Raw genomic sequence first — 21,738 nt, 5'->3', positions numbered from 1 at the left:
ATATTTCCAGGCAATGTGTTGAAGGTGACCCCTGGCGTTTTCTAGCTGCCTAAGGTAAAGCTATGAGTTGAAATGGACTTACTGGCACTTGGTGTGGTTTTGTTTTTTTAAGATGAAATGGGTGAATTGTTAAGTAGAATTGTTAAGTATAAAAGAACCACAACTTGGTGTATATTAAAAAATAAAACTTTCTCATTTCAAGCCCCTCCAGATGACAAACAATGCCACATAAGAAAAGGCTTCTGGGAAAACAGCAGACCCAAGAGATTGGCAGAAAATAGGGTCTAAAAACGAAGCTTAGGGCATAATCATAAAATGTTTTGTTCAGACCTCAGACAGATTCCACTGGTCCCTCAAACAGACTTATGAAAGAACAAGCATTCAGGTGATTTTAGGCCCAGCTCTCAAGCCACCCTACCTGAAAGGAGCCCAGAGGAGCTAACCTCTCCACCCTCCCAGGTCTGCCAACTTACAGATTTTCGCACAAACCAATGTTATTGTTTTATCCCCTGGTTTTGGGGGCAATTTTTAATGCAACAATGATGACCAAAATATAATATCACAAATGAACACTATAAAAGAGAAGAAATTCAGATAATGGAGCTCAAATTTCAAACAACATGTGGGAGCTTTTATTCATTCATATTTAACATTTGAAGAAGGGAAAGGTTCCAGACATGCTCATTTTGGAACCAACTCCAGGCTTCTCAGGCTAACAATTTCTCTCCATTCTGGACAGGCTTTCATTTATGGAGAGGCATGACATAGAGTGGTATGGGAGAAGAATCTAGGGCTTAGAGCTCTGTGGAAAGCAGAGAACTAGGCCCACTACCCACAGAATTGTGCTGCCCTGGAGGCTCTATTAGCCTTCTTTTCACACTCTCATGCACTTCGATAATGTTTCTTTACCTAAGAAGGTGATAAAAAGTCTCTACAGAATTCCCACAAGGCCAATAAACTCCTGTGTTTTTAGTCTTCTTGGAAGAGAAAGGGAATGGCTCACTTATGGAATCTTTGGCATTCTTGGGACTTATTTCCAGACTCTTCAAGCTTAGCTAAAGTTATTTATGCCTGGCTAGAAATGTATTGACACCTTCTCAGCTTCTGCAGCTGTTCTTTCCCATCCTACAAAGGAGGAGGCAAAAGTACTTGTTCCACTAAATCTTACCTTTTAGGGAGTTGAAAGACCTAAAATAATTACAACCACATTCAAGGAGAGATGTTATGAATTCTAAGTGAGTCCTGTTTGTTGGATAAGAAACTACTGTACTACAAAATTGGGACCTCTCTTTTCTTTGTGTAGCATCACTTAGTCCAACAGAAGTAGCTAGGTTCCTGTGGACTGAAGATCATGCCAATGTGTGTGGACACTGTCAGTGGATACTTGCTATTTTGAAGTAAATGACTATGACAGTATCTCCACAGAATATGATGTAGAGCACAGCCACTGAAAATGTGCTCTACAGACTAGTGCTAATCTGTGTTTGCTACCAGTCAGCACCATTTTGAGATACAGAGCTAATGCCAGCATGTCAATCAGCTGTGTCACTAAGCACTTTGTCTAGTTCTATTGATCAATTGGTTGAGTATTCATTTATTTATTAATTGTAGAAAGAGTTCTTCAATGAAGTCTGTAGTGCATTTAATTATATTCTGGTGAAAGTTTACATCTTTTGAGAACCAGTAACTGATGTTCCCTAACTGACAACTTTGCACACCACTGGTACTGGAGAATTGAGTCCCTGGTGGTATAAATGTTTAAGAGCTTGGCTGCTAACTGAACGATTAGAGTTTCAAACCCATTTGTAGGCACATTGGAAAAGGTTTTCTGCTTCTGAAAGGTCACAGACATGAAAACTCTATGGAGCTCACTTCTACTCTGCAACACATGGGGTCATTATGAGTTGCAACGGACTTGATGGCAATTGGTTTGGTTTTTTGGAGTGGTATTAGAGTAACACTCCAACATTAGAATATAGATCAGTATTCTGTAATTCAAAATGAAAGAGGTTTACAAAATTGTATTGTGAAGCTCACAAAGGCCCCAGAAGAAACAGACTATATTGCCTTCTAGCAAACAGTAGAGCCAAGAAATATCACTGCAACCTTCACTGGCTGCTTGGCATAAATGAAATTACAGCTGAAGGCAGAGCTTCACTACATTCTCCCCACAACCAGAAGCCTCCTCTGCCTTACTTGACAAAAGATATGCCTTCCACATACCAGTCTCACTGGGTTGCCTCTGTTGGAAAGAATCTATATTTGATGCCTGCATCCTCACTTTATGGAAGTTTATGGCAAACATATTTGTGTTCCTTCTTGCCATGGTTATGCCCCTAATAAAAAAAGGTGTAGAGGTAACCGCTTCCTATCAGCTGCTCAAACTCCAATCTACCTTATTATCCAAGGTTTATATAGAATAGAAATTCATACTCCAACCACATGTAGGAAGGAATCACACAAATTACAGCACCAGTGTACTGATTCATTCTCTACTTGCCCTTCCAGGACCATTTTCTGCTCTGCTCTTTACCTTGGAAGGCTGCTTTACTTGGGCTTTCTTGCACCCTGGCTTCTGGCAGGATTCAGCCAATGGGATGTACTAGCAGGAGATCAGATGGCAGGAAGAGAGGGAAAGGTAGATGCAAAAATTCGTCCCACTAATTCCCAGCCAGGCTGTATTTCTCCCATGGGCACAACTCCTGGTGGGTGGCACCTGTCCCATGGCAAGAGCTCTTGCCAAATTCAGGCAACTCTCCTTCTTTTCCCTGCCCTTTTATGCCTAGGGATATTAAGGGCTCGCAGTGTTCTGGTTGCTCAGGGTTTCCTCTCATTTTATTAGTTTCCTTAACTGTCTACCAAGCCCTTCCAGTGGTCTCTCCTCAATTCACTGTTTGAATGTGTGACCTGCTTCCTGGTGAAATACTGATTAATACAACTGTTATTTTTAGACCCCATCTAGTCATTTCTGCCTCATAGCAATCCTATGCACAACAGAAGAAATACCGTCCGGTCCTGCACCATCCTCACAATCATTTTTGCAGCCTCGGTGTCAAACAGTCTCATTGAGGGTCTTCCTCTCTTTCACTGACAGTCTACTTTACCAAGTATGATGTCCTTTTCCAGGAACTGACCCCCTTCAGATAATATGTCCAAAGTAGGTGAGATGGAGCCTCAGCATCCTCACTTCTAAGGAGCATCTGGCCATACTTCTTCCAAGACAAATTTTTTTCATTCTTCTGGCAGCCCATAGTCTAGTCAATATTCTTCTCCCACAGCATAATTCAAAGGCATCAATTCTACTTCAGTGTTCCTTTTTGTCGTCCAGCTTTCCCATGCATATGTGGTGATTGAAAATATCATGGCTTGGGTGTGGTGCACCTTAGTCCTCAAACTGGCATCCTTGCCTCTGAACACTTTGAAGAGTTCCTTTGCAGGAAGTTTGCCCAATGCAGTACGTCATTTGATTTTTGACCTCTTCCTCTATGTACATTGATTTTGAATCCAATAAAATGAAATCCTTGACGACTTCAATATCTTCTCCATTTATCATGATGTTGCTTGCTGGTCCAGTTGGGAGGATTTTTGTTTTATATTGAAGTTTAGTTCATATTGAAGGCTGTAGTCTTTGATCTTCATCATTAAGTGCTTCAAATCCTCCTCACTTTCAGGAAGCAAGGTTGTGCCATCTGTATATCATAGGTTGTCAATGAGTTGTCATGGATTGAATTGTTTCCCCCAAAAATATGTGTGAACTTGGGTAGGCCATGATTCTCAGTACTGTGTGATTGTCCACCATTCCATCATCTGATGTGCTTTTCCTATGTGTTGTAAATCCTGTCTCTCTGAGGATTAAGGTGGCAGGATTAGAGTCAGTTGTTTTATTGAGGCAGGACTCAATCTACAAGATTAGCTTGTGTCTTAAGTCAATCTCTTTTGAGATATTAAAGAGACAAGTGAGCAGAGAGACAGGGAGACCTCGTACCATCAAGAAAGTAGAGTCAGGAACAATGAGCCTCCTTTGGACCAGGGATCCCTGGGCTGAGAAGCTCCTAGACCAGAGGAAGATTGATGACGGGGACTTTCCTCTAGAGCCAACAGAGAGAAAGCCTTCCCCTGGAGCTGGATCCCTGTATTTGGACTTCTAGCCTACAAGACTGTGAGAGAATAAACACCAGATTGTTAAAGCCATCCACTTGTGGTATTTCTTTTATATCAACACTAGATAACTAAGACATGAGTCTTCCTCCAATCCTGATGCCATGTTCTTCTTGGATTATTTGTTCAGCATACAGATTGAATAAGTATGTTGAAAGGATACAACCCTAATGCATATGTTTCCTGATTTAAACCACGCAGTATCCCCTTGTTTTGTTCCAACAACTGCCTCTTGGTCTATATACAGGTTTTGCATGACGATTAAGTGTTCTTGAATTCCCACTCTTCGAATTGTTATCCATAATTTGTTATTGCCCACACAGTCGAATGCCTTTGCATAGTCAATAAAACACAGGTGAACATTCTTCTGGTGTTTCTGCTTTTTTCTGCTTTTAGCCAAGTTTCATCTGATATCAGCAATGATATCCCTTGTTTCACCTTCTCTTCTGCATCCGGCTTGAATTTCTCGCAGTTCTTTGTCAATGTAGTGCTGCAACCTATATTTACCCAAGTCCTCCTCCCACCCTTCCCCTCTGGATCAACTTGGGAGCAGGTGTTTCACGGATTGGACCTAGAAGAACAGCAAGTTTTGTGACATGAGCAGTAATGTCCCCACATCTGTGATTCTCCCTCTGGAACACAGCCCTAAATTTGGAAATCAGTCTGATGATTGCTCTAAAAACACTCGTTACAAGAATTTTCAATTATGCACAGATTTCTTTTTGTACAAGAGGTGGAAATTAATAACAACAAATAAAATTTCAGAAAAATTCAGAATCTGCTTTGTTGTGACATGAACAATAGGGCAAGTCCTACATTTCCTGAATCGTGAATAATTGATCCCCCAAATTCTAAGTGGCTCAGGATTCCTGCTGCTGGAGAACAGTGACAAAATTCACCTCTTACCCCCCTCATTCTCCTCACTCTAGGCTAAATTTACATGCCCACTTTTTGTTTTGTTTTGTTTTCCTGTCATTTGCATTTATGAACTCCAGGTCACATGGGACATTATTTTGACTGTATTTGACCTGAGGCATCAAAACGTGGAGTGTATGATTGCTTTTCATACCCTTTGTGACTCTTTAGGAGCCCTGGTGGTGCAGTGGTTAAGAGCTATGTCTGCTAATTCACGAGGTGGGCAGTTTGAAGCCACCATCTGCTGATTCTAAATCCTGTGAGACACTTCTACTCTGTCCTTCGGGGATCACTGTGAGTCAGAATCAGCTTGAGGGCAACAGGTTAGGTTTTTTCTTTTTGAGACCTTTTGGAGAGCTGTTTGGCTGGTTTGGGCTTAAACAATAGATTTTGCAGCCTCTTTTCTGGAATACAGAGAGCTGTATTCCCGAGATGGAAAAGACACACAGAGCCTGGATTCCCCATCTCCCAACCAGCGATTCCTATTTTTCTGAGTTGTTTTAATAAGTTGCTTGTACTTGTCAGTAGTAGAGGGTTTTGCTTTCTGTTTTTCTATCATTACCACGACCTTCTGTTTATGGTGAGCTATCAAAGCATGAAAGTAGAGAGGAAAACAATTCCTGCTTCTTTTCGAATGGCCTCTAGGGCTAGCTGTGCAGGGCCCATGACTTGGAACAGCAGGTCTAGGATCCATGGCTGAATTTCCTTTTTATCCTGCTCTCTTTATATTATGGTTGTTGATTACCTCTGCCGAGTCCCAAAATAGCTTTTCTGATGCCCCCTCAAAGCTCCAACGATGGCGGAATTTTTCTTGTAACAATTTTCTGGTTCCTTTGCCACAGCGCGCGCTCCAACAGGTCTCTTCTATTTGGATTTCAGTGCGGCCCAGTGGGTCATAAGAAACATGACCCCGAGATTGGAGACCTGAATTGACTCTCGGAAACTTTCAGCCTAAAAGACCAGCAAACAACAGGAGTCTCTCCACTAGGTTCCTGTTCCCAGGAGGTCGCCTCATCTCCCCCTTTTAGGCTGCCTCACTCTTACCCTCTCCTTCAGTCTAGCTCTCTCTTCTCATTTCTACTATTGGGAAAAATGGGACAGAGTTCCCCTGTTTCCCCCCAAGGCTCTAAGAACTGAAATTCTGAATACCCGTGAGAAAAATACCCCAGAGGGGAGGGCCTGGCAGTAAGTAAAATAAAGAGGGCACTGAAGTCCCCACCCAAATTCCTTATCTTCAGAACAGACAGGCTGTCATTTCCATCTCTGGTCGACTTGTAGTTCCCGATCTTCGATTATCCTGGCTTTGATCCAAACCATCAGGAGCCAGATTAGGGATCTTGTACCTCTTTTGACAGAAGTCTAAGGACGGGGTGTTAAAACCAGCAGAGTGTGGGACTTGTTTGAAAACATCCCAGAAAACCAGAGAGGGAATGACAGTGGAATGTCAAATTTTCTAGAAACCAAAAACTAAAAAGAAGTTTGAGTGTGTCAATCATCAGCTTCAGGACAAGGGAATAGTTGCTTCCCTGTGAAACCTCAGTGGTTCAGGGGCTAGAACGCTGGTCTTGTAAACTGGGAGTTGTAAGTTGAATCACACTGGAACCTTAGCTATTTGTTTTTCTCTTTGGCTACATGTTTTGAAGGGTTGTGTTTCCTAGAAAACTGCTAAAGCATAGGAAGGCAGCCGTTCAAACCCTCCAGGTACTCCTTCGCAGGAGAATCATGTATGAAGTACAGCCTCAGAAACCCTACCGGTTAGTTCTATCCCGACCTATAAGTCTTTGTAGGTCAGACTGGAGGTCAATGGGTTATACGGATTTCGAGCCCGTTATTACACTTACCTACCTTCGCAGAATACAGGAACTCCCTGCTAACAAAAATAGAGAATTCTAAAATGAAGATTCCTAAGGAAAAATGGAAACAAAGCATCTGGGTTGTTGATAACACAGGAAAATCAGCTGCAAGAAACGTGCTGAAAGCTACAGTGCACAGGTAGTGCCAATCTAAGACAATATAAACGAGTTAACAAGTGCCCCTTTCCGATAAAAACAAAAACCAAACCGGTTTCCGTAGAGTGCATTCCAACTCATATCTGCTCTATGAGACAGCGAAGAACTGCTCCATAGGGTTTCTAATAAGCACCTAGTGGATTTTAATGGTCGACCTTCTGGTTAGCACCCAAAGTCTTAACCACCACGCCATCAGGGTTTTCCTGATCTCATAAAGAAATTTGTGGTTAATTTCAATGAACTGCAACTTAAAGAGTCCTGACTAATTTAGCCAGCCACAGGTCTCAGGGAATGATGGTTGCATAGTGGTTAAGAGCTACCTCTTCCAAGAAAAGGTCGGCAGTTCAAATCCACCAGGTGTTCTTGGATATCCTATGGGGCAGTTCTACTCTGTCATATAGACTCACTGTGAGTGAGAATCCACTCGAAGGTAACAGGTTTGGTTTTTCTTGGTTTATGTGATTTGGCAAAAGTTCCTCAGAGCTTCTTTCGGTTTATGTGCTGGCCTCTTGAAATGAACAAGAACGTTTAGTGCTTTTCTCTCCACAACTGGGTTCCTGCTCAGGAGTTATCTGTTCATGCTGGATGCAGGGATTTTGGCTTCTAGAGAGAGATCAGAAAATATTTACATCGGCAAGGCTTTCAACGGAAGCTAAGAATGTGAGGAAAATAATATTTTAGAATACACCATCCAATCTGTGTCTTCTAGCATAGCACTTTGACTCATCAGGTTAATCATTTAAATATTATCCCAAATGTTTGATCAAAATTAAGTAAAAGTAAAAATTCATTTTCAAAAAGAAGGAAATAAAACACAGGGAAACATCTTTCTGATACTTTCTGCTTTAGTCATGATCTGATATCTGATATCCCTTAATGCACAACTTCTTCTGCATCTGGCTTGAATTTCTGGCAGTTATCTGTCAAAGTGCTGCTACAACCACTTTTCAATGATCTTCAGCAAAATTTTACTTGTGTATTATATAACGATATTGTTAGATAATTTCTGCAATCTGTCGGATCACCTTTCTTTGGAATGGGTACAAATATGGATCTCTTCCAGTCAGTTGAATAGGTAGATGAATTCCAAATTTCTTGATTGAGGTGACATTGCATCCCAAATCAAGTGCTACACCTGTCTTTAAAAAAAGGAAGTGGTGGGATTGCTGTGTTTTTCTAAAGGTGATTATGTGAAGCCCTTCTTTTAGCTTGCTTGCCTCAGTGTCTTAGTCATCTAGTACTGCTAGAATAGAAAAACCAAAAGTGGATGGCTTTAACAAAAAGGAATTTATTTTCTCACAGTCTAGTAGGTAACAAGTCTAAATTCAGGGTGTCAGCTCCAGGGGAAGGCTTTCTCTCTTTGTTGGCTGTGGAGCATAGTCCTTGTCCTCAATCTTTTTCCGGTCAAGGAGCTTCTCAGGGGCAGTGACCCCAGGTCTGAAGGATGCACTCTGCTCCTGGTGCTGCTTTATTGGTTGCATGAGGCCCCCACTCTCTGCTAGCTTCCCTTTCCTTTTATCTCTTGAGATATAAAAGGTGGTGTGGGTCACACCCCAGGGAAACTCCCTTTACCTTGGATCAGGGAGGTGACCTGAGTAAGTGTGGTGTTACAATCCCACACTAATCCGTTCAACATAAAATTACAACCACAAGATGGAAGGCAACCACATAATTCTGGGAATCATGGCCTAACCAAGATGATACACACACTTTTGGGGGGAAATAATTCAACCCATGACATTCAATCACTGGGACTTTGAATCTAAGAAACCTCAGAACTGAAACAAAACAAGGTTCTACTGATTCACTTGACACAGTATGGTCATCCAAAATAATTCCTTCCAGGGCAATGAGAAATCCATTTTTAGGAACTTGAAAAAGATACAAGAGAAAGATTAATACTTTTAAAAGTAGCTTTCAATGCAATATGGTAATTCATGGTCAGAGACTGAATTGAAGACACAAAAGTCAGTGTTTGTAGTCCCTTGGGTTGACCACAATGGATTTCAAGTCCATTGCCTTAACTACTTGACCATAAGTATAGATGCTTCTAGGTTTTTGCAATGGGCTCTATGTTGCCATATATCATCTATTCCATGCCATTTTTTGTTTTAATAAGGACTTAATAATAACTGACAGTAACTAATAGCAACATCTTTGAGAAACGCTTTTTCTAACCAGGATCCAATCAAGGTCATTCATTGCACTTGTTTGTTTTCTTAATCCCTTTTAGTCTAGACCAGCCTCCCATCACTGTTGGTTGTTTTTGCTTTGTTTTGACATTGGCTTTAAAAAGAAAAAAGTCCAGGAGGGTGGGGCCAAGATGGCTGGCTAGGTAGACACTACCTCGGATCCCTCTTGCAACAAAGACTTGGAAAAAGAAGTGAATCGATCACATACATGACAATCTAGGAATCCTGACCAACAAACACAGATTTAAAGAGTTAACCTGAGTGACAGAGACTGAGAACGAACAACCACGCAGAAGCAGAGACCATTTTCAGAGCCTGGAGCCAGCGTCCCAGTGATGAAACCTTGGCGCCAGGCTTTGGACTGGGTGAAGGGTTGCTGAGCACAGCATCCTATGAGGGTACAAACACGGGGTGCAGCCCTACCCCCCTGAACTGACCTTGGGGGAAGACCAGCTAGTGCACGCAGGCAGCACAGCGAGGCGGCTGACAGGAGGAGAAGTCACCTGGAGGCAGCGACTGGTTTTGGAGCCGAGAGTGCAGCGCCCCAGCCGGGGAACCTTGACGCTGGGCTTTGGACTGGGAGTGGAGGAACTGACCTCGGCTTCTGAGACAGCGCAAGCACAGGACATGGGCCTGATCCTCCGGGGCAATCTCTACGCAGCCAGCGTGCACAGTCGAGGCACCCCTGGGGAATCTCAGATAAAACAGTCATCCCAAGCAAGATAAGTAACTTTGTCTATATTCTGGGATGCTACTCCCTCCTGTTTATCTGAACCCTCCCCTCCCCTTTGCAGGCAGCTTCATTAACATTGGAATTTCCTGAGCCAGAGTGAGAACTACTCCACGGTTTTTCTTTTACTTTTTGTTGTTTTTTTTTTTTTTTTTTGATCTTTTCCTAACCCATTCTTCTGGCCTGAGAGAAGCAACCACAAAAAACCCAGGGACCAAAAATCCTTCCCTAATTGGACTAAAAACACAGAACCAGCTCCAACCAAGCATATGTGATCCACAGTCTCGGGCTTTCATCCCTACAGGGAACAAGGTGGCTACTACAATGTAAAGGCATTTCTGATAGGGATCTGACTGCAATCTTTTTAGCGGATTACTGGGAAGACAAGTTTCCCAGGTCTGGTATCTCTGTGTATTCAACAGAGCCCTCACTGTCCCACAACAGGGAACTGAGGGCTGAAGCTCCCCCCAGACCACCTAGCCTCCTGCCTTAGGCATCTGATGAGGGTGACACCTACCAGTCTGTAGAGGTACTTGCATTGGGGGCCTAAGGTACAGCTGCAGAGCCCATCCACCAAAGTGTTTTAGGAATAGAGACACACCTACCTCACTGACACTTGGGGGAAGCCTGTCAGCATCCTGCCCCCCCGGAGTGTGAACCCCAGCTGCTACTAGAATCTGGTGCGCACAACTATCACCACTACTTCTCGAGGTGGATAGGTGACAGTCTGCATCACACACTTGATGACCCAAAATCAGATTCTACTCAAGAATAGTGAATCGACTCAGGAATATATATCTGGTAACAGCCCAAACCACCTGGTAATAGGTCATAAGTGAGTCAAGGGCTACAATAATCAAGACAGTTCAATCTAGTAGCCCATCTACGTATATTGAAAGAAAACAAAACAACATAAGACTCAGTGAGCAAATATAGAATAAGTCACTACAATATCTTAGTGATGGCTCAGAGACAGCAGTTGATATCAAACCACATAAAGAAGCAGACCACGACTGCTTCTATAATCCCCCAAACTAAAGAATCAAAATCTTTCCCAAATGAAGATACAATCCTGGAATTGCCAGATACAGAATATAAAAAGCTAATTTACAGAATGCTTCAAGACATCAGGGATGACCTCAGAAATGAAATAAGGCAATCTACAGAAAAAGCCAAGGAACACACTGATAAAGCAGTTGAAGAACTAAAAAAGATTATTCAAGAACATAGCGGAAAAATTAATAAGTTGCAAGAATCCACAGAGAGACATCATTCAGAAATCCAAAAGATTAACAATACAATTAAAGAATTAGACAACTCCATAGGAAGTCAGAGGAGCAGACTCGAGGAATTAGAATGCAGAGTGGGAAATCTGGAGGACCAGGGAATTAACACCAATATAGCCGAAAAAAAATCAGATAAAAGAATTTAAAAAAAATGAAGAAACACTAAGAATCATGTGGGACTCTATCAAGAAGGATAACTTGCGTGTGATTGGAGTCCCAGAACAGGGAGGGATAACAGAAAACACAGAGAGAATAGTTGAAGATCTGCTGACAGAAAACTTCCCTGACATCATGAAAGACGAAAGGCTATCTATCCAAGATGCTCATCGAACCCGATTTAAGATTGATCCAAGAAGAAAAACACCAAGACATATTATCATCAAACTTGCCAAAACCGAAGATAAAGAGAAAATTTTAAAAGCAGCCAGGGAGAAAAGAAAGGTCTCCTACAAGGGAGAATCAATAAGAATAAGTTCAGACTCCTCGGCAGAAACCATGCAGGCAAGAAGGCAATGGGATGACATACACAGAGCACTAAAGGAGAAAAACTGCCAGCCAAGGATCATATATCCAGTAAAACTCTCTCTCAAATATGAAGGTGAAATTAAGACATTTACAGATAAACACAAACTAAGAGAATTTGCAAAAACCAAACCAAAGCTACAAGAAATACTAAAGGAAATTGGTCAGAAAACCAATAATATCAGATACCAACACAAAACAAGGTCACAGAACAGAACATCCTGATATCAACTCAAATAGGGAAATCACAAAAACAAATTAAGATTAATTAAAAAGAAAAAAATGCTCAAAACAGGGAATCATTGAAGTCAATATGTAAAAGATCACCATAATCAAAAAGAGGGACTAAATACAGGTGGCATAGAACTGCCATATGGAGAGGGATACAAGGCGATATAGGACAATACAAGTTAGGTTTTTACTTAGAAAATTAGGGGTAAATATTAAGGTAACCACAAAGAGGTATAACAACTCCACAACTCAAGACAAAAACCAAGAAAAATGTAACGACTCAGCAAACATAAAGTCAAATACTATGAAAATGAGGAACACACAATTTACAAAGAAAAATGTCTCAACACAAAACAGTAAGTGGAAAAATGAAATTTTCAGCAACACACATAAAAAGGCATCAAAATGACAACGCTAAACACATGCTTATCTATAATTACGCTGAATGTAAATGGAATAAACGCACCAATAAAGAGACAGAGAGTCTCAGACTCGATAAAGAAACACGATCCTTCCATATGCTGCCTACAACAGACACACCTTAGACTTAGAGACACAAACTGAAACTCAAAGGATGGAAAAAAAATATATCAAGCAAACAATAAGCAAAAAAGAGCAGGAGTAACAATATTAATTTCTGACAAAATAGACTTTAAAGTTAAATCCACCACAAAGGATAAAGAAGGACACTACATAATGATAAAAGGGACAATTGACCAGGAAGATATAAACATATTAAATATTTATTCACCCAATGACAGGGCTGCAAGATACATAAATCAAATTTTAACAGAACGGAAAAGTGAGATAGACACCTCCACAATTATAGTAGGAGACTTCAACACACCACCCTTGGAGAAGAACAGGACATCCAGTAAGAAGCTCAATAGAGACACGGAAGACCTAATTACTACAGTCAACCAACCTGACCTCATTGACTTATACAGAGCTCTCCACCCAACTGCTGCAAAGTATACTTTTTTTTTCTCACGCACATGGAACATTCTCTAGAATAGACCACATATTAGGTCATAAAACAAACCTTTGCAGAATCCAAAACATTGAAATGTTACAAAGCATCTTCTCGGACCACAAGGCCTTAAATTGGAAATCAATAACAGAAAAATTAGGGAAAAGAAATCAAATACCTGGAAACTGAACAATACCCTGCTCAAAGAAGACTGGGTTATAGAAGACATTAAGGAGGGAATAAAGAAATTCATAGAATGCAACAAGAATGAAAACACTTCCTATCAAAACCTCTGGGACACAGCAAAAGCAGTGCTCAGAGGTCAATTTATATCGATAAATGCACACATACAAAAAGAAGAAAGAGCCAAAATCAGAGAACTGTCCCTACAACTTGAACAAATAGAAAGTGAGCAACAAAAGAATCCATCAGGCACCAGAAGAAAACAATAAAAATTAGAGCACAACAAAATGAATTAGAGAACAGAAAAACAATTGAAAGAATTAACAAAGCCAAAAGCTGGTTCTTTGAAAAAATTAACAAAATTGATAAACCATTGGCCAGACTGACTAAGAAATACAGGAAAGGGAACAAATAACCCGAATAAGAAACGAGATGGGCCACATCACGACAGACCCAACTGAAATGAAAAGAATCATATCAGATTATTACGAAAAATTGTACTCTAACAAATTTGCAAACCTAGAAGAAATGGATGAATTCCTGGAAAAACACTACCTACCTAAACTAACACAATCAGAAGTAGAACAACTAAATAGACCCATAACAAAAAAAGAGATTGAACGGTAATCCAAAAACTCCCAATAAAAAAAAGCCCTGGCCCGGATAGCTTTACTGCAGAGTTCTACCAAATTTTCAGAGAAGAGTTAACACCACTACTACTAAAGGTATTTCAAAGCATAGAAAATGACGGAATACTACCTAACTCATTCTATGAAACCACCATATCCCTGATACCAAAACCAGGTAAAGACATCACAAAAAAAGAAAACTACAGACCTATATCCCTCATGAACATAGATGCAAAAATCCTCAGCAAAATTCTAGCCAATAGAATTTAACAACATATCAAAAAAATAATCCACCATGACCAAGTGGGATTTATACCAGGTATGCAAGGCTGGTTTAATATTAGAAAAACCATTAATGTAATCCACCATATAAATAAAAGACAAAAACCACATGATCTTATCAATTGATGCAGAAAACGCATTTAACAAAGTCCAACACCCATTTATGATAAAAACTCTCAGCAAAATAAGAATTGAAGGAAAATTCCTCAACATAATAAAGGGCATCTATGCAAAGCCAACAGCCAACATCACTCTAAATGGAGAGAGCCTGAAAGCATTTCCCTTGAGAATGGGAAACAGACAAGGATGCCCTTTATCACCGCTCCTATTCAACATTGTGCTAGAGGTCCTAGCCAGAGGAATTAGGCTAGACAAAGAAATAAAGGGCATCCGGATTGGCAAGGAGGAAGTAAAATTATCTCTATTTGGAGATGACATGATCTTAACACACAGAAAACCCTAAGGAATCCTCCAGAAAACTACTGAAACTAATAGAAGAGTTTGGCAGAGTCTCAGGTTATAACATAAACATACAAAACTCACTTGGATTCCTCCATATCAACAAAAAGAACATCGAAGAGGAAATCACCAAATCAATACCATTCACAGTAGCCCCCAAGAAGATAAAATACTTAGGAATGAATCTTACCAAAGATGTAAAAGACCTATACAAAGAAAACTACAAAGTACTACTACAAGAAACTAAAAAGGACCTACTTAAGTGGAAAAACATACCTTGCTCATGGATAGGAAGACTCAACATAGTAAAAATGTCTATTCTGCCAAAAGCCATCTATACATACAATGCACTTCCGATCCAAATTCCAATGTCATTTTTTAATGTGATGGAGAAACAAATCACCAACTTCATATGGAAGGGAAAGAAGCCTCGGATAAGCAAAGCATTACTGAAAAAGAAGAAGAAAGTGGGAGGCCTCACTCTACCTGATTTCAGAACCTATTACACAGCCACAGTAGTCAAAACAGCCTGGTACTGGTACAACAATGGACATATAGACCAATGGAACAGAATTGAGAACCCAGATATAAATCCATCCATATATGAGCAGCTGATATTTGACAAAGGCCCAGTGTCAGTTAATTGGGGAAAAGATAGTCTTTTTAACAAATGGTGCTGGCATAACTGGATATCCATTTGCAAAAAAATGAAACAGGACCCATACCTCATACCATGCACAAAAACTAACTCCAAGTGGATCAAAGACCTAAACATAAAGACTAAAACGATAAAGATCATGGAAGAAAAAATAGGGACAACGGTAGGAGCCCTAATACAAGGCATAAACAGAATCCAAAACGTTACCAAAAATGACGAAGAGAAACCAGATAACTGGGAGCTCCTAAAAATCAAACACCTATGCTCATCTAAAGACTTCACCAAGAGAGTAAAAAGACCACCTACAGACTGGGAAAGCATTTTCAGCTATGACATCTCCGACCAGATCTCTAAAATCTACATGATTCTGTCAAAACTCAACCACAAAAAGACCAACAACCCAATCAAGAAGTGGGCAAAGGATATGAACACACATTTCACTAAAGAAGATATTCAGGCAGCTAACAGATACATGAGAAAAATGCTCTCGATCATTAGCCATTAGAGAAACGCAAATTAAAACTACGATGAGATTCCATCTCACTCCAACAAGGCTGGCATTAATCCAAAAAACACAAAATAATAAATGTTGCAGAGGCTGCGGAGAGATTGGAACTCTTATACACTGCTGGTGGGAATGTAAAATGGTACAACCACTTTGGAAATCTCTCTGGCATTATCTTAAACAGTTAGAAATAGAACTACCATACAACCCAGAAATCCCACTCCTCGGAATATACCCTAGAGAAATAAGAGCCTTCACACAAACAGATATATGCACACCCATGTTTATTGCAGCTCTGTTTACAATAGCAAAAAGTTGGAAGCAACCAAGGTGTCCATCAACGGATGAATGGTTAAATAAATTGTGGTATATTCACACAACGGAATACTACATAGTGATAAAGAACAGTGACGAATCTGTGAAACATTTCATAACATGGAGGAACCTGGAAGGCATTATGCTGAGCGAAATGAGTCAGAGGCAAAAGGACAAATATTGTATAAGACCACTATTATAAGATCTTGAGAAATAGTATAAACTGAGAAGAACACATACTTTTGTGGTTATAAGAGGGGGAGGGAGGGAGGGTGGGAGAGGGTTTTTTATTGATTAGTTAGTAGATAAGAAGTGCTTTAGGTGAAGGGAAGGACAATACTCAATACATGGAAGGTCAGCTCAACTGGACTGGACCAAAAGCAAAGAAGTTTCCGGGATAAACTGAATGCTTCCAAGGTCAGCGGAGCAAGGGCGGGGGTTTCAGGACCATGGTTTGAGGGGACTTCTAAGTCAATTGGCAAAATAATTCTATTATGAAAACATTCTGCATCCCACTTTGAAATGTGGCGTCTGGGGTCTTAAATGCTAACAAGGGGCCATCTAAGATGCATCAATTGGTCTCAACCCACCTGGATCAAAGAAGAATGAAGAACACCAAGGTCACACGATAACTAGGAGCCCAAGAGACAGAAAGGACCACATGAACCAGAGACTTACATCATCCTGAGACCAGAAGAACTACATGGTGCCCGGCCACAACCCGTGACTGCCCTGACAGGGAGCACAACAGAGAATCCCTGGGGGAGCAGGAGATCAGTGGGATGCAGACCCCAAATTCTCACAAAAAGACCAGACTTAATGGTCTGATTGAGACTAGAGGAATCCCGGCGATCATGCTCCCAAAACCTTCTGTTGGCCCAGGACAGGAACCATTCCCGAAGACAACTCATCAGACATGGAAGGGACTGGACAGTGGGTAGGAGACAGATGCTGATGAAGAGTGAGCTACTTGTATCAGGTGGACACTTGAGACTGTGTTGGCATCTCCTGTCTGGACGGGGGATGGGAGGGTAGAGAGGGTTGGAAACTGGCAAAATTGTCTCGAAAGGAGAGACTTGAAGGGCTGACTCATTAGGGGGAGAGCAAGTGGGAGTATGGAGTAAGGTGTATAGAAACTTATGTGACAGACTGACTTGATTTCTAAACATTCACTTGAAGCTCTATAAAAAAAAAAAAAAAAAAGTCCAAGCCAAATGTCTTGTGGAATGTCCTACCTTCTGGATATGTCTCATTGTCTCCTCATGCAATCTTTTAATTTATTCCTCTATTTCTTCTACACTGGAAGTCTAAAGGATTGGTTGTATCATTTCAATTAATTGAGTAGATTCACATTCAACATTTTTGGTCTGAAATGTGTATTTTATATAGTACTTACTTCAAGAGTCATTTGTCAGGATACCCCAATGATGGTGAAAATAAAGCGGTGCTCCCATGGTTCTTCATTTTTTCCCTTTCCAATTGGGAAGTAATATGTGGGGTGGTAATTTTAGTGCCATGCACATCTGTTATTTTCCAATAACCCTTTGTCTAATGGTTTTGAGATTGTTAATGCTCTTCGCCTAGGCCTATTAAATCTCTGGGGGTTGTATATAGTGATTGCTCTAATTCTACCATAACCCACTCCTCACTTATCTACATGGTTATGTTTATTTATTTTTTTTTAATGTGTTATCTTGATTTTGTTCTGAATCTTTCTTCTATTCCTTCCTGCTTGGTTACCTTTGCTTAAAAGGTGAAGAATGGGTTCCCAGAGAGTCAAAGTAATGAAGCATAAATTATTTACACCTAATTCCAGACCTCACATTTTCTACTACTTTACATTGCTTTCAAAACGATATTTATGTTCTTCATATGAGGACTGGGGTAGGGAGGAAAGCAGAAAGAAACAAAATAAAACAACTTACCCTGATCATTAGGATTTATATAAGTAGCTTGCCAGTCCATGCATACAATATTTCGATGTCTTCCACAGAAAATGAAGTCTCTGACACTATCAGTTTGAGGGTGTAACTAATAAAACGTTACTGTGAGACAGGATGGAAAGTGAACAGTGAATGAATGCCTCTCACCTGAACCGAACCTCTAGGGATGTATCTACCTATAATTTATTATCCAACCGTCTGTCTATCTGCCTCTCTATGTTAAGATTTTATTCCAGGACAAAGGTCTTTTTGTTGTTTTTGTCTATGGACTCCTGTTTCTATTATTATGTAACCTATGACCGCGCTGATTTCCCTTCCCATCCTGTCTCCCACGGCCGGCAGAAAGAATAGAAGGGGGTATGGTATGTGAGAGAAAGAAAACGGCAAGAAAAGGAAAAGAGAGGTTGGGTTACCGAGGGCGTGCGTAGGGAAGGAAACTGGAGGAGTGTGGAAAATGGTCACGCAATCCGCGTACACTTGCGGAAGTAAAAATGTGGACAATAGGATTGTTCGGCGAATACTTAAATTCGGCGCACGGCTTCAGTCCCCACTAATACAACGTCTTAAAATGAAATATGGGCGAGAGATACTGTAAGCCTCGCGGAAAGCTGTTGAAAGACGTTTCAACAAAAAAAAAAGCGGGGACAAAATCCGCGTTCTATGTCCTCTACTTAAAGTTGATGCTGTAACTCCCGGTCTTTCTGGGCAGTCTGGGCTGGGGGGTAGGGGAACAGTGGGAAAAGGGCATGTGGGGTGGGTGGCGTAGGCTGCAGTCTTTAGGCTCCGGTCTTTAGAACTGTGTTAAATCTGTTGTCCAGCGCAAGCTTCAGGGTCCCTGTAAACGTGTTCTTTCCTGCTTTAATGTTTTTAGAAATAATCGTTTCGTCTTTCCTTAAGGAAACAACCATCATAAAATACTGTTGTCATCACGCGTAAGTGCTACACGCAGTGTCAGGATGGCCGAGTGGTCTAAGGCGCCAGACTTAAGGTATCCTTTCCCGCGTTTGGGGTTTCTGGTCTCCAAGTGGAGGCGTGGGTTCGAATCCCACTTCTGACACGGCTTTCTTTTGTTCCGGTCAGGGTCTATTCAAAGTTTAACCTCCAGGCCCTCAACACCTAAGGTTTCTTCTAGGCCTTGGCCGCCTTAACTCTCCTCCTGCTTTTGCGATCACACCCACTCGCCCCTTCGGCGTCGCCCGGTTTGGGGGGCCCCCAAGTACTGGGCTATCACCCTCTGTTTCAGGACCTTCCCTCTCTTCCGTGTCCGTAGTGCAACCTTTCTGCCTCAAAGATGCCCAGCCCTGAATACTCTTGCCAACGTCCCAGCGCACCGGTACCAATCCCATAGCCAAGCGCAGCAGAGAAAGAGGCATCTCTCGCAACTCAAACCAAACAGTCGACAAATGAAATGTTCTGAACTAGACAATTCTGGAATGTTTCCAGAGCCATTCTGACAAAATTTAGACCTTCTGATGCAGGAGAAAGCCATGCATGGGGCAAGAGCACTGGGGAAGCCGCAGGCCAAGCATCTCCTGGACATCAGGGAGCAAAACCCTCTTTGTCTTGCAGTCTCTCCAGGCAAATCCTCAGTACTAGGAAGCAAAGGAACAATATTTTGAAGACCCAGATATATTTTCACAAAGCAGGTAAAAGGATGATTTGGGGCTGAAAGTCAGTAAATCCATAATGGGCACAAACTAATACAGATTTATATCTATATATCTTCACCTGAAAATGAGATAATGCTGTAACACACCCCAAGGCATGTGGCTTTGGGACTAGGCAGCAAGTGGAAACTGGTAAGACCTCCAGGAGTCTGTTAGTGAAAGGTCCCCAAAGCACGAAGACTTTTTATATCTGGTGCCTAGTCAGTAGAATGAGGAAAATATTAGAAGCAGAAGGAAAGGGGGCCCTTTTTATCTACTGACAGAAAGGTTAGCAATACTGTCACTGTGGTAAGGCAGAAAGTAAAAACTATACCTAAAGAACTGGGTGATTTAGCTAAGGATATTTCCAGGCAACGTATTGAAGGTGACCCCTGGCTTTTTCTAGCTGCCTACAGTAAAAAGGGTGTGTGCCTGTGAGACAGAGAGATTAAACTAAAGAAAGAATCATTAATTTTAAAGGAACCATGACTTGCTGGTTATTTAAAAATAAACTGTCACAGTTTCAGCCTCTCCAGATGACAAACAAGCCTTCAATTAACAAAAAGTCTTCTGGGAAAACATCAGACCCAAGGCATTGTTCAGAAAAGCAGGGTCTAAAGATGAAGCTAAGGGCATGATTGTAAACCCTTTGTTCAGACCTCAGAAAGACTCAGGTGGTGCCTCATACAGACTGATGAATCAACAACCATTCAGATGATTCTAGCCTCAGCTTTCAACCCACCTAGCTGAGTGGATCCCAAATGAGCTATTCCCCCCACCCCACCCCCACGAGGCTGTCAAATTACAGATTTTTGAACAAACCAAGGTACTGCTTTATGTCCCTGGTTTTTCGGGCAATTTCCAACGCAACCATAGTTCTGCAACAATAATCATGACTAAAATATAATATCATAAATTACCACTATAAAAGAGAAAGAAAAGAAATTCAAATAATGGAGCTCAAATTTCAAACAAGACTGAGAGCTTGTACTCATATTTGACATTAGGGGAAGGGAAAGAATCCAGACCTGCTTATTTTGGAACCAACTCCAGGCTCCTCAGGATAAGAATTTCTCTCTATTCTCGACAAGATTGCGTTTATGGAGAAGTATGACTTAGAGTGGTTTTGGAGTATGAATCTAGGGCTTTGAGCTCTATGGAAAGCAGAGAACTAGGCACACTACCCACTGAATTGTGCTGCACTGGAAGCTCTATTAGCCTTCTTTCTGCCCTGTGGTGCGCTGTAATATGTCTCTTTACCTACCCAGTACTAACCCAAGAACCCAGTGCCAACCCGACCACTAGGAAGGTGAAAAAGACTATCTGCAGACTTCCCACAAGGCCAATAAGCTCTTGTGTTCTGACTCTTCCTGGAAGTGAAATAGAATGGGTGGTTTATGGGATCTTTGGCATTCTTGGGATTTCCTCCAGCCTCTTTGAACCTAGCTTTTAAAAGTTATTTATGCCTAGCTGGAAATGTATCTATACCTTCTCAGCTTCTACTGCTGCCTCCTTCCCCTCCTACAAACGAGGAGGCAAAAGTGCTTCTTCCATTACCTGTTAAGGAGTTGAAAGGTCTATAACAATTATGACCACATTGGGCTTTCTTTAGGTTAAAGGAGAGATGTTATGAATTCTAGTTGAGCCCTGTTTGTCAGATACCTGCCTTCAAAAGGAACTACTGGATTACAAAACCGGGACCTTTCTTTGCTTCGTGTACCATCACTTAGTCCAACAGAACCAGCTAGCTACCTATGGATTCAAGGCCATTCCAATGTGTTTGATCACTGTTAGTGTGTACTTGTCATTTGGAAGTAAATGACTATGATGGTTTCTCCACAGAACCTGATGTAGAGCACAGCCACTGAAAATGTGGTCTGCAGATCTCGTGTTTGCTACCAGTCAGCACCATTTTGATATACAGAGATTGTGCCAGAATATAAATCAATTGTATTACTAAGCATTTTCTTTACTTCTGTTGATCGATTGATTCATGATTTATTTATTTTTAATTTGTAGAAAGAGTTCCTTAATGAATGCAGTAGTGTATTTAATTATATTCTGCTGCATATTTACATTTTTGTGAACCAGTAACTGCTGTTCTC

The 21,738-nt window shown here is 41.1% G+C and overlaps 1 non-coding gene across 1 annotated transcript; it reads left to right on the top strand.

The window, feature by feature from the left end:
* Positions 1-18,937: 18,937 nt before the first annotated feature.
* Positions 18,938-19,044, top strand: TRNAL-UAA (transfer RNA leucine (anticodon UAA)). Its single transcript has 2 exons — positions 18,938-18,975; positions 18,999-19,044. It is a non-coding gene; the product is annotated as a tRNA-Leu (tRNA).
* Positions 19,045-21,738: the final 2,694 nt, after the last annotated feature.

Source organism: Elephas maximus, chromosome 1, assembly GCF_024166365.1.
Source record: "Elephas maximus indicus isolate mEleMax1 chromosome 1, mEleMax1 primary haplotype, whole genome shotgun sequence".
In the NCBI taxonomy this organism is placed as follows: domain Eukaryota; kingdom Metazoa; phylum Chordata; class Mammalia; order Proboscidea; family Elephantidae; genus Elephas; species Elephas maximus.
The sequence above is the reverse complement of the archived record's forward strand: the minus strand, read 5'-3'. Positions and strand labels throughout refer to the sequence as shown.